Raw genomic sequence first — 14,304 nt, forward strand, 5'->3', positions numbered from 1 at the left:
CCACAGTGGCTAATAGCAAATGTCTGCACCATGTCTAAGAGCACTGCAGACATGTGCCACTAATTTCTTAGAAGATACCAGGGGCCTCCAGCACACTTCTGCTTAGCATCACTAAGTTTACTATCTTCTGATGTACTTTCCTTCCATAGACAGAAGTAGTGGATTCTGAAGATACTGTATATTTACGTAATACAAAACCCACAGTGCCCTCCCTGTCACTACATCGATAAATTTGCATGGTCCCTATTCCCCGAGTATGAAAGCAATTCCCATACTCCTAAGAAGAAATGATCACACTTCATAGAGAGGGGAAATGAGACATGGAGGAGCCAAAGTGCTGTGCCAAAGGCCAATGCAGCCTCAGCAGAACAGAGCATACAGACAACTTTTTCCAAGTCCAACGTGGGTGACCTAATTATTATTATGAGACCATCATTCTTCTTTCCTGCTGCCTCCAACAAAAATGCTGCTTTTGGAATGGTAAGGTGTTAAGTATTTCACCTTATTGAATATATATGGTCTTGATTCTCATATTTCAGGCTTTAGGCCCTATAAGTTCCCTGTGCTTTCACTCACAGCTCTATCAATTACTGACAGCAAAGTCAGTGAAACTGCTCCGGGGTTGAACACTGCATGGAACAAAAACAAGCCCAAATGCTTCACAGGCAAACTGAAGCAGTGCACAGGACCTGTCTTCTGCATTCAGTTCAAAAAATAGGGAAAATAGGGTCCCTCCTATAATCCATGCAACGCTCCCTGGAGGTCAGCAATGTTTCATTTGCATCCCTCCCACTGCTGCTAACGGCAGACTGTCCTCAGGCAGGGAATCCTTACGGCATTTCACTTTATAGATCAGATTCCACTCATTGCTAACAGAAATCTTTCTGAGTCAATAGGCAATTAAAATAATTACCTTTAATCATATTCTTCAATTACTCCACAGTACCGAGGGAAGACTCGCAGGACTGCGACCAGATGCAAAGATATTCTGTTGTGATTAAAACTGGCTGAGATGTGCCAATGGCTATAAAACAGTGACTATTCAGCCCTTTGGGGGACCCTCCGTACTTTTTAAGCTGCCTCACATTTAAGTCATTAGAGCAGCACAAGGGAATGAAGGGAAACCTGGGGAGAGTGCACAAGGGCTCCTGCAGGGAGCCCTCCAAAAGAGGTGCCACCTTGAAATGAATATAAAACACAAAACAGCTACTAAGAAGGAAAGGCTGCTGCATGTTCGCAGGACAAGCAGTTCTACCAGCAATGGGCAAAGCAATTGTGAAGGCCGGGCAGGCTGGCTGGTGAATCCTTCCCCCACACGCCAGCCATCTCCACCAGCTTGCTGCCTCTGGGACCTCACTGTCCCTACCCAGGCCTCTTTGTGGGAGACTACTGGTGTCTTTGTCCTGGGGATAGGGGCAGGTCGGCACAGCAGTCAAGGGGCTTGGCCAGGGGATGCCAGGGGAACTGGATTTTTTTTGATAAGCAAACTGATGACAGAAAGGAGAAATAAATATAAAAGAGACCAGACTGATGCTGGGAAGAGGGAAAAAGTGATTGCACAGGAACAGACAGGATACGTGAACTTACAATCACCTCAAGACAATGCTTTAACAGGTTCAGGAACAACAGAGCGTGCTGCCAACAGTCATTTTTTAACTCAGAGTTTTGCACTGGCTGATACTTTACTCGAGACACTAGGTCCTCAAAGTATGCGGCTGTGGCAACCCCCATTTTAACTTAAAATATACCTTGCTTTTGAGGCTGTAGAGAGTAGTTGGAAGCTCTGATCACTGCTGCATCACACACGCTCAGAAACCAGGAGATCAATAATAATAATAGTTTTAAACAAAACAAAACAAAACAAAACAAAACAAAAACCTGTCAAGATTATTTGGGGCCTGATTACAAACTTTTGAATTCTCAGGGTTACAAACACAAGCTCAGTAAATGGCAGGCCCATACCTGCTTGCTACCAGAGAGGCAGTCCCCTCCCAGTGACACATACCAAGCCTAAGTAGTTACTATCATCTACCCCTGCTTCTCCTCTCAAAATTGCTCCAAGATGAGGTGAAAGAAAAGCCCAGTGCATATTGCTCAGAATTAGAGGTGTACAGTAAATGAAATGTATACATTTGTGTTTAAATATAAATATTTCCTCTATGTCCATCTATGAGGCAGTCCCAACAATAATGTTTGCCCAGCCCCATTCTCTTTCCCCCCACTCTGCTGAGACCTCTCTTAAACTTACCCGACAAGATCACTGCCTCAGTCCTGCATCCACTGCCCAGAAATGATTCCCAAGGTCAGTTTCCCTGAATACTATCATCCATATATGAAAGCAGCATGTTAATAAATAATTTATATCTAACTCGTAATTTGTAACATTTTCCAAATAATGTTTATGAGTCAAAAATTCAAATCTAGTTCCTGTTAAATACCATGATCTACACATGCAAGAAGGTGCAAATGGAAGCCCACTTGATATAACATTGACAAAACAAATAAACCCTTAAATCAGTTCTAGCACCTACCAGGCTTTTCAAGCAGGATGATAAAAGAAGACAATATTGTACATAGAGTTCAAACATTAAGATCAACATTTGACATCCTTGCCCTATGCTGTTCATGAATGGGACTGAAAGACTGTCAGATCACAGATGCTCATTAACTTTGGGGAAAGGCTTTAAATCCAGGTCTAAATGAGGAATATAACTTTTTGCACTAAAAAAAAAAAAATCTCTTTATAGGATCATAAATAAACCTGTGTGCCTCTCCCACTGGGATGAGCAGCACTTTGTTTCTACTGAAAAAATGCTTGTGAAGAACTGACTTGATGACTTCAGGATCCAAATGTCTGCCCGGACAGGCCAACCCAGGCCAGGCTGAGAGCCTGCAGCTCAGTGCACCAGTGCACATCCCACCTTGGCTCCTCTCTTCTCAGTGTTGGAGTCTGAGCCACAACAGCGCCGTGGCCCAACAACATGCACAAAACCTGAGCAGTCTCAGAGCTGTGGTGAAGCCTTCTCCCATAGAAGCGTAGATTCATACAGTGCAGTCACCAGCAGTCCCTTAGGCAGGTTTTGTTGAAGGGTTTAGACATGCTTCGCTTTCAGATCTTGTCACAGCTACAGCTGGTTTCAACTTTTCAACTGTTTGTTGAGAGCAAGATGACTGGACCTTCTGTGTGAGCCATAAATGACTTCCCACCATTACTAAGGAAAAATAAAAACCTCATCTCATGGACTTGATTATTCATGAAGTAAAAAAAGGTCATTGGCCTGGAGGAATGTGGCTTTTCAGGCATCTTTCGCGGGGAGGTGATGCTATGGATCTGGAACAGAGAGGAACAAAGGGTGGCTGCTGCTGCTGCTGCATGGTTTGTCCCCAGCAGGACCAAGGAAACCACCTATGGGTCAGGGTGAAGCCAGAAGTGGTACCAGGCTCAGACCAAGCAACAGCTGCCAGTTCTCTGCTCCCAAGCCTTCCTACTGACTTATTTATTATCTGCTCCTGCGTAATTTGTCATAATCTCTGACTCGTCAGGCCAATTAATCATGCTTCAGAAAAAATGAGATTTCTCACAAGGAGATTATCTGTCTCTGACAAACAAGGGATAATTCAATTAGCTTCCTTTTCTAAACATTTATTAACCGGTTTTGGTAAATTAGTCCTTTTTGTAATTTAACTATAATTTAGGAAGATTTAATATGTCATTAGGCACACCAAATTCTGTGTTAATATAACATTATGGCTGAGATTTTAATTGCCCCAGAGTCAGGAACTATATACATAAATGGCCTCATTCCCACATGGAAGCTGCTGATAGGAAGTACACAGGGCTCTACAGAAATTCTCCTTAAAATCCCTTCTTCCGTGAGTTGAGCACATGCTTAAGGACTCTGGAGAACAGGATGTTTTCTCTGGCCAAAGAGAAAACTGGGTAAAAACTCAGCCAGAAAGAGAAATATTTGCATATTTGTTTGCAAAGCTTCTACATACTACAGATTTTCACATTATACGTGGATTTACCTCCCCTCACAGTTCCTATTTCCCATAGTGCAGTTCCCTAGGAAAATCCTAGTATCTAGCCGTAGTAGCTGATAGTGGCCTGTCAGCTGAGAATGTGTTTTCCATTTCAGTTTGGAGGAAAACCTAAAAAGGGGTTATGCTGGTGAGTCCTTTTGGACACTGCCAGTTGATACTAATGTTGTGGCATTAAAGAAGTTGATGCTACTGAGGGTAAAAACTAGCCTCTTTCATAGAATCACAGAATATCCCAAGTTGGCAGGGACCCACAGGGATCATTGAGTCCAACTCCTGGCTCCACTCATGCTGGGGGAAATCATAAGCAAATCAAAGCAATTGAGTTGCATGGATGTTAAAAGGCGTAACAGAAGTAGATTCAGTGTTAAAGCAATGTTAATTACTTTATCATAGCAGGGTCATACAGACTTCGTCCAAAGTTAAAGTGAAGAGTCAGCTGAGGCTGATGCATCCCTACACATTGCTGGCTGCAGCCTGACTCTAGCGTGGATTGGGAGCATCATAACTGGGTACTGGAGCAGCTGAACTCAGGGTATTTCCTGGTACGCCCACTGGTAATCTGCCCATGGCAGATCCTTCTAGACTTCATGTTTGAAAGCAAGGACACACTATGAAATGCTGGGATTTCTAGAATCTGTTCTTTCAGAGAATTATGGAGCTCCAGCCAAGGCAGCTTCCTCCCACCAACTTTTGACTAGATTGGCCAGTTCCTAGCAAAACATTCCTGTAACTTCCATGAAGTCAAGCAGGGAGAAAAAAGCTCTTCTTAGTCCTCTATACAGAGTGGATCTTGTGTCTAAGATGACACAAAACCCTGTTTGAAGCTTTTTCCAGGGCTGTTGTGTTCTCTAGATCACTCTTTACAAATTACTCAACACCTAAGAATAGATACAGCTTTATTTAGCTAAAACATCAATGAAGCACAGAAACAAATCTTTTGGGAACCAGAGCCATTGGTTCTGCTGCCCTGCGTACACTTGACATACACATCTCCCAGCACACACAGTAGGAAAATGGCCACAATTTAAGACAAGGCAGTTCAGCCTGTCAGGCTGGCCTAGCCAATTCATGCCAATTCTGTGGTAAACCACATATAAGAAGAGATTTTTTATCGCAGGCAGCTGCCTTTTTGACTCCCCAGCTGGATGACTGGTATTCATTTACATCTGAGGTGACCAAGAAAAGCCTCGGAGCAGCATGATCTGATTCTCTACCTGTCTGGAAAACACTCATTGCTAGCATAAGGGAATGTACACCTCTGGCAAAGAGCCAGATGTTGTAACCACTCTGCCATCATGGCCTCATTTAGGGAAACTAAAAACTTTCCTTAATTTTATTTTATGGTTAGGATACTCCAGGAGTTATTAGATGTCATGCTGTTCACTAGTTTAAAGCCATAAATTTGTATTTGAAATAAATTGTGTAAAACTGAGGCTTTTTCATGAGTTATTTCAAGTGGTAACAGGAGGCATGATTCTGCACTCAGCTATACCAACAAAAACTGGGAGCAACTTGATGGAATTACTGCAGGAAAGAGCAGTACGGACAGAAGGAGAGCACAGCCCATGTATTTTTTAATTTAAAGAATTCCTATATTTAACTACAACCCCAAACTCAATAATTATTACCACTGAGGGATCTATTAGGCAAGGATTGCTCTGGAGAAAGCCCAGCTGACCTCAGTGGGAATTTTGCCTGAATAAACTTCCCATTGGAGCATGCAATACTACTCATATGCTCCCACTCATGAGCATTAGCAGAACCCAGACCTGTATCTGAAAAGTATTTCATTAACTCTCAAAGGTGTCATTAGCAGCAGGGGTGAAGCTTTAAAACTCTTGGGACAGATTCCCTCTGTCCCTTTTTGGCCTGTGCAGTGTTCATTAACACTCTGCAAGCAGCTGGAGGAATGCAGGGCTCTGTCCTGCAGGGTGCATTAAGTCCCTTTAATTTGTCTCCTCATCAGTGCCATTGTAGGGCATGGAAAAGAGGGGTAGAAAGGTAAGTCCCATGGGGAGAAAGGAGTGTTCACAGCACTTGTGGAGCTGTGCTGGTATGAGATGCACAGAAGGAAATGTTCAGCTTGACAAAGGTTCATGCAGAGCAATGCTGACAAGTTTGGACATCACGTTTACAATCTGTCAGACTGACAGACTTGGCTTTATCTCAGGACAAAGTACAGTATTGGGGAAGAATCAAACTAGAAAACTATTCTGCAGGAATACAGAAAGGAGTGAGTAAACTCTCTTCCAGTGAAAAAAGAAAACTTGGAGAAGACCTTCACAGTCTCTACGGCTACAAACAATGCGTGCTATCAGAAGGATACTGGGCAGAACATCAATTTATTCCTGATAGAAGTTGGATCTGAACTGGAGGTTTTTTAATAGTTTTCAATTAAGATAGCCAAGATGCTCACAACAGAAATGGATTGCAGAAACTTACGGAGTACTGCAGTCCATGGAACATACAACCAAGATTTTTTAATGCAGGGGAACAACATGGATAAAATGCAAAAAGTGTTTGCAACTGGCCTAAGACTTGAAAGTTGGACATTTTTTTTCTGGAGCGGGGAGGAAGGGAATTGACTAACCAAGTCCCTGATAAGAGACCAGTTCTCCATCGGCATTTAAGACACACAGACACATAGTCAGAGAGACTAACGAAAGATCCAGAAATAAACTCTGGCAAAACATCTGGAATCTGCCAAGCAAAGGAAGTCACCCAGACTCGACTGAAGCTTACAGAGTGCAGACTGCTCTGATACAGCGACCATGACAGGACATTAAAAACACCGTAAGTAAAGAAATCAACAGGGCCCATCCATGGAGCTCCAAGTCCAACACATCAGTACGTGACTCAGCACACAAGCCATAACCATGCTCAAAGCTTAAAAAGATGCAAAAGCCATAATTTTTGATAAGTTTGCAAGCAAAGTCTGGCAAGTTCAGTAATGGCAACACCAACACTGATACTTCTGTGGACGTCTGGACAGCATGGCTACAAACTGTGATTTGGCTGCCAGCTGTGGGATGCTTACTAATTTTGTCTCTGATGCACAAGGCAATATGCCAGAAATGGTTGTATTTGCACTACAGTAACAATAAAATAAGTCAAAGTCAAGGCCCCAGTAAAGAACCATATGAATTAGATGTATTGACAGTTAACAAGATAGAAATGATGGTTTTCTGAGGCTTGGTGAAGAAGGAAAATCTTATTGATGATCTTAATGTGGCAAGTGTGATCAAGACAGAACATTCATTGGAAAATCAAAACAACTAAGGAAGACTTTATGTGCTGAGCAGAGCTGAAAGAACACGTTGCTTCAAGGCACAAGCCCCCAGGAAAGCTACTTCCAGCTTCTCTGGGAACACAGGGCAGAAGGACCAGCCCAGTTGCTGAACATCTGTCTGGTTGCTGCAGAGGGGAAAACACACACACAACTCCTGGAAAGCCAGAAAGCCCCTAACAATACATGCTGGTGTAACAGAAATCACAGTATGGCTCAGGGTATTATCATTTTTACATTTAAATGTTAAAAGTACTTTTGCACATTTTATTAATCCACAGAATGTGCAGCATTTAAAAATGGAAATATCATAGCTAGAAAGAACTACAGATGTTAGTAATTAGTGGCACATTACTCACATTTCATCGTAAAACATATGGGTATTATTTTAATTATAATGACTAATAGAACATATGCCTTTTATATATAATGTTTTCAGTGACTCAGTTCTTTAAGTATGGTTTTAATTTCATTTACTTTCCTAAGCTCAGTGTTGGAGAGGCAAAGTATAGTTGTTACATGCTAACTGATCAAAAAAAACCAACAAACCAGAGAAAGTCTCTGTGTATTATTGGAAACCTGTGTTTTGATGGTACGCGTTTGCAACTGGTAAGTGGAATGTTATGATCTCCAGCTTCACTAAAATTACTTCTTCCTAATGATAATATTTCCTTACCCTGGGGATATACCACATACAATTATGGAACATTTTGGAGCTTTCATTGTGTGCCGTGACTTTTAAAAGATAGTATCCCACTTCCCTTTTTTTCCCCCTACAATCTCTTTATTTAGAGCAATGTTCAAATGTACTCCTTTTTGAAAATTACTTGCATATGCCATAGCCCGTATTATGGTTATTTAGTGGTGGTCATTTTACAGTCCGGCTAGCTTTTTTTTTCACTCAAATTGTTGGCTGCCTTTGCACGGACAGTCAGAGAGGAGTCTCTATAAAAATAATAAAATAAAATTAAAATAAAATAAAATAAAATAAAATAAAATATAATATAATAAAATATAAAATAGGACTTCAAGAGCAGAATTACTGGCAGACATTCAACAGCTACTAATAACCTACATGTGCCACCCAGGCAGAATTTAGGTACTTTCACCCACATTTCCTCTTTAATATTTGAGGTTCCCTAGGTTCAGATACTGACTTCCATAAAAGATTGGCATGATGTCTGTTGTGAATCCCAGCGAAGGCGCCAAGTCCTGCCTGTTTCCATTTGTGTCTGCATGGCCACGCAGGTGTACACACACTTTTGAGCACCTCCATTAGCTCTGTGAAGTCAACCCCACGCACGGGACACCCAGATTACCCCCTCCAGCAATAACCTTCCCAGCTGGAAGGCCTTTGCTCAATGTCCGTTGCAGACAACAAACATTCCGATAAAATTGCTGCTCCAAGTAAAAGCATTGATTTTGAAATATAATCCCACAGACCCTTCAAATGCTACAGAGAGGTATTGACTATGCTTACCAAGTAATCCTTCCTCTGACCAAGGGAATATTAATTTGGAGAGCCTGAAGTGCTTCACCTGAAAGTGATAGGTTGAACTTGGCAGCACAAGTTTCATCCTCTGATACCCTCCCTCTTCCATTTTCTCCTGCCAGATCCCCAAAATAAAAAGAGGATGAAGTATTGTCATGGGCCGTCTTCTCAAGGATATAGCAAAGCACTGTGGTGGCAAATCAGTAAATGGCACCCATCTGTCCCAGTTGCTGTCCCGAAACTCCCAAAGCATGAGGAGAAGCCCCCATCCTGCTGCAACCCCTAACAGGCAGCAGAGATGCAAAGCCATGGATAACTGGCCTAACAGGATAAGCTGGCATGTGTCAGCTCTGCTGCTGCTCTCAGCACTGCTGTTGTAGCCTTTGCTGGCAATTTCCCAAAGTTTTTAATTTCTGAACTTTTTGTAATTTCACGTTTTAAAGCTGTATCGCCTCTGTCACTGCACTCAGCCATTGCTTATGGTACTTTCCATCAGCAATCTCCATCATAACCCTCGACTCCTACTATTAATAACTTTTGACAGACTTTAACCATCAGTGCAAAAATGTTCTATGCATGGGCTCTCCACCAGGAGTTGTTTTCTTTTTTCTTTTTTTCTTTTTTCTTTAAAAAGAACTGAGCAAATATTAGTCATCTGTTTGAACAACGGGGAGCTTTGCCAACATCTGACTTTAAATCAGCACAATAAACTTCTAATCTTCATAGGTGAAAAAAAAAAAATCATTTGTGAAATCATAGGTGGAAAAAGTCATTTCCAGGGAACAATCTGGAGTTCAGAGCTTTCTTAACCAAGTCGTAGAGAAACATTCATATAGGTTTTCTGTCATTTAGAAAGTGCAGAGGAAAGCCCCTTTTTGTACTTGCTCAGAGGAATTTTGCGGATGCTCACTTGTAATTCTGCCCACGTTCCTGCTGCCCTGCACAGACTATTGTTCCACGTAGCCATGGAGCCCGCAAACCAGGCAGGACACAGCCAAAAGGGAGCTGGCTGTTGCTTCCCCACATCAAAATCACTACATCGACTGGGTTGGGATCTCCCCTCATCCACCAAACAGTGCAGGTAATGTGGTGCCTGTCTAAGGCCCACTGCTGAGGCAGTTGTCCTCTCCCTGCTTCAGGAGGTATGCGAGGAACTTTTGCCTATTGCTTTGTCATATATGGAGAGGAATGAGAAAAAAAAGGATTAGTTTCTTTTAAGAGAGCAGAAATACAAGCTAACTCGGTGATATGGCAGCCCTGCATCTTATCCATGTGGCTCCAACACTGCTAAGAAAAACGTCTATGTTTGGTTAAGGGACGTATCCAAGCATACGGTATGTACGGTATGCAAGATGTGGCTTCTCTCATATTCTCTGCAAAGAATCATTTAACAAATAGCACCTGAACTTCTGTACTTTGAAAAAGAACATATAAAGCAATTCTTTTGCTGCTTATTTTTACCTTTAAGGGAAAGAGGGTGAAGAACACACAACATTCAGCAACTGACAACTATGTGAAGAAGATGCCTTTAACTTGCTACAGGACCAACTTTTATTTCACTTAAAGGCAGGCAGTATACATCCATATCTACAACATGCAAGAGACTATACCTTAAAATTTTCAATACTTGAAGGACTTGAAAGACAATAATTTTGTTTATTCACAGCTGTGCCAAAAATTCTTCAGAGAGATCATCCTAGGAACACAAATGAGGTAACTGTTTGAGCAGTTCATAGACCTGTTGGATATTTGGATGGATATTTATTATTTCTCTGCTCAGCAGGAAACATAACAACTCATCTCATCCACAACTCCTCCTGAAGCTCAGAGGTCCATGTTTGACCACTACTCAACCCTAGATAGCATGCAAAATTTGACTGGAGCTTGTGGCTTGAACTATCTCTGGTAAAGCTCTTTACTGGGAGATTTCTTTAAGAAACAGTAGGTTTTTACTTCTGTTTAAAAGTGTAGAGAATCAGTTCTAAAGTTAGCAGCTGCCAAAGTGTAGCAACACCATTCCTGACAACAGAGCAAAAGGAGAGCACATCTTCCAGGGACATTCCTGAGGTTAGGGAAAGATTCCCTGCTTTTCTGACAACAAGCTCTGTGCTGTGGGTATGTGTGTGGGTACTTTGTTTCCAGCCTGGAATGTTTTTAAAAATGCAAAACAGAAAGATGCAGGATTTATTATCCAAATTTAATAAAAGCAGAAGCACAAGAAAGTCTTGGGGAACATGGTAGAAAATAGAGATAAGAGAGCAAGATGCTATCTATGCCTGAATAGGGCAAAGTAGGTCAGAAGCATTGTTATTCCTTGGGATGTGAAAAGCTTAAATAACTTTTCTATGAAATGTTCAAGGATTTAGTATTTCTACTATGGGAGAAAAAATACAGAGAGCACAAAACAATAACAACGAAGAAAAGGCTAGGAGAGTTCTTCAGATCTCATTTAGTCCAACATCCTTCTGAAAAGCTGGCTGGCTATTCTTAAACAACTTATGACAGATATTTGTGCAATCTATACCTAAAACCTCCCATAAGGAGGGCCCCTAAGCTCCCTATTCCAGCCCTTGATTAACCTTGTGGTTAGAAAGCATTTTCTGTTATCTTATTTTGCTTTCTGCAATTTAGATCTGTAGTTTCTCATTCTACTGTCAGTGGACATGGATAGTTGTTTATTCTCTCTTTTTGCAAGAGCCCCAGAATACCTGAAGATTTATTACACCTCCTAATCCTCAGCTATCCCAGCTTTGCAGTGTTTCCTCACAGGCCACGTTTGCTAGAGCTGTGACCTTCCTTGCTGAGCTCTCCAGTTGGTGCATATGTTTTTTTCCAGTTTGTAGTTGCTTTCCAGCTGTGACCTTCAGGTCTTTCCAAGGTGAGTTAGCAACTTCTGAAGTGCCAATAATAGTTTGGTTCCACTAGCTAGACAACAGAGTTAATAAGAGCTTCACAGACAATTTTCCCGACTTCTTGAAAAAGGCAGATTCTGAATGTGTCATAGCTCTGTAGGTAGGGGGAATAATAGCTAATGCATACAATGCATAGGAGGAAAAAAAAAAGTATCAGAAGCAATACTTGAGAAGTTTTGGTTCATATCACAACTATTCTTCACCTTAATTCCCCTTCATCCAAAACCTGCATTTCACAACCGTTCATTTCCCTGCTGGACACTACCTCCATCTTCCTCCTCAATGCATGGTGGGGTATGGCCCGGTCAGAAACAGCAGGCACAGGCAAGGGGAGCATTTCTTGTGATACTTCTGGCCTGAGCAGAAGCAGGCTGGAGAAGGAATTCATGTGGAGGCCTTTGTTCTTAAGACCCATCCAGGATAAATTTTCTAATTTGTGCAATTTGCTGCGCAGGAGTTTGAAAGTTTAAGACAATAAATCCAAACATAACCAGACAAATGGTGGACACATACATTGAACCTTCTGATAGGAGGTTCACATACATAGGAGGACACATACGTAGAACCTTCTGTTTTTGTCAGTGTGACTTTTCATACGAACCACGTGGCACCAGTTGACAGCAATGGCTGTTTGAGAATCCCCATGTGGGTTCAGTGACTCTTTCATGATCTGCTTCACCCCAGAAAGCTTTCCCTCTACAATGCTTTATTCCTGTCAGGGCCACAGCCAGTATCACCCTGAGCCACCCTGAACAGGGAGGAGGGGTACGCTGGCAAACTTCATCTTGCTTGATGTTAGCATAACATCTTGCCGAGAAAGCAAGTGCTGTAAATCGTATGAAGCTGGAAAAGTCCCCTAGGAACACAGTATTGTTTGCTTGCCCTGCTCGTACTACTCTTCTCTAAGCATTTGCTAACAGCCACAGCCAGGAAGAGGGCACTGAGCTGGAAGGATCACTGCGCTGTCCCAAGAGAGCAATTCTGACACTCTTCCACGTGACAAAGAGGCCACAGGATGTCTCAGAGTGATGATCCAAAGACAAGTTATGAACACAAAGCTTTAAATACACTGCCAGCACAGGCCGTGCAGAAAGCACACCCCAGACCCCACGAGGCAGGAGACCTCACAGATAAGCCATGCTCGCTGCAGGCTTCAGGAGGCGGTTGTGCTGCCCCAGGCTCAGTCACACACTTCCTGGGGAGGCAGATCAGCAGAAATGGGCCAGCACAGTGCAATGACAGGGCAGCTCTCACTGGCCATGCAGTGCTGGAGTCTGTACCCCCTCAAAGTCAGGCAGGCTGGGATGAGCAGGCTCCCAGCGAGCAGCTCAGGGCAAAGCAGTCAGGAATGTTTTAGCTGGGACATGAGCCTAATGAGAATATGGAGCCAGAACATATTAATGTACTGAAAAGGCTTTGAAATCCATCTTAGCATGACATTTGCTCAGCTACTGCCAGAAATAAGGACATCTAAAAGCTACATTTTAATATATTTGGAGAACAGAGCTGGAAATGTAATAGACTTTTTAACAAGCCTTAAATGACGCTCTTATCTACAGTTATATGAAGCTGAGGCTATACCTTTGCGCATGATGATGCACAGTAAGACACAATAAGACTTAAACAGATTTCAACATCTTGCACACATCTAAGGAAGCAGAAAATACAAAGGATGTCTCACATTACAGAGGCTCTTAACACTTGCGAAACATCCCAAAGTCTCATGTTTGGGGGGATTAGTAGTGCCCTGCAAACTGGAATGACCAAACTTGAAGCAGGAGCTAAGAAAAACATAATAAATCTCCTTTCCTCTTATGCAGTCCCAAACATAATCATAAAAGTAGTAACAAAAGGAAGTTCCCTGGAGACTAAATAATGTGCTCTCATTGGAATGGAAAGAAAATGGAAAAAATGCTTGTTGCAGCATCAAATTTTAAGGATGGGATTTCACCTGTCCAGGAAACATCCCACAAAAAAATCAGATCCTACCCAGGTATATCACTATCATTCATAACTCTGAAAAAAAAAAAAAAAAAAAAAAGGAAAAGACACAGGAGCTCTTACAGTAGTGCCTGTCCTGTTGTTGAAGAGCTGGTTGCCATAAGTAAGTCCACAAAGTAGCTAGGGGAAAATACAGGAGTAGAATTTTTAATCCCAAACCGCGTTATTCAGCAGCTCTGGGCTGTTACAATTCAAAACTAATTTTGCCCATTAAAGGGATGGTAAAGTCTGGATACAGATCCAAACTCCATCCATGCTTGGCAACACTGAATCAGTCTGGATTTTATCCATCTCTAATCACTGAACATTCATTTACAATTAAGATTGCACGGGCCATGGGAGCTACCTGCTGCTGGATCCTTAGCAGAGCTGGCTATAATTGTCTCTGCTGTAAGGTTCAGGCAGGCAGGCAGCATCTTTGCAGGAGGTGTGGGAGGGTTAGAGGCTGCAGCTGCCCCGATCAGTCCAGGTACAGAGGAGAAGTCCAGAGAGACAGAGTTTATCACTAGCAAACTTCATCCATCACTCAGCAGAAGCACAACTCCCCTCAGCAATCGCATATGAAAGCC

The sequence above is a fragment of the Anser cygnoides genome, chromosome 7 (genome assembly GCF_040182565.1).
Source record: "Anser cygnoides isolate HZ-2024a breed goose chromosome 7, Taihu_goose_T2T_genome, whole genome shotgun sequence".
Classification (NCBI taxonomy): Eukaryota; Metazoa; Chordata; class Aves; order Anseriformes; family Anatidae; genus Anser; species Anser cygnoides.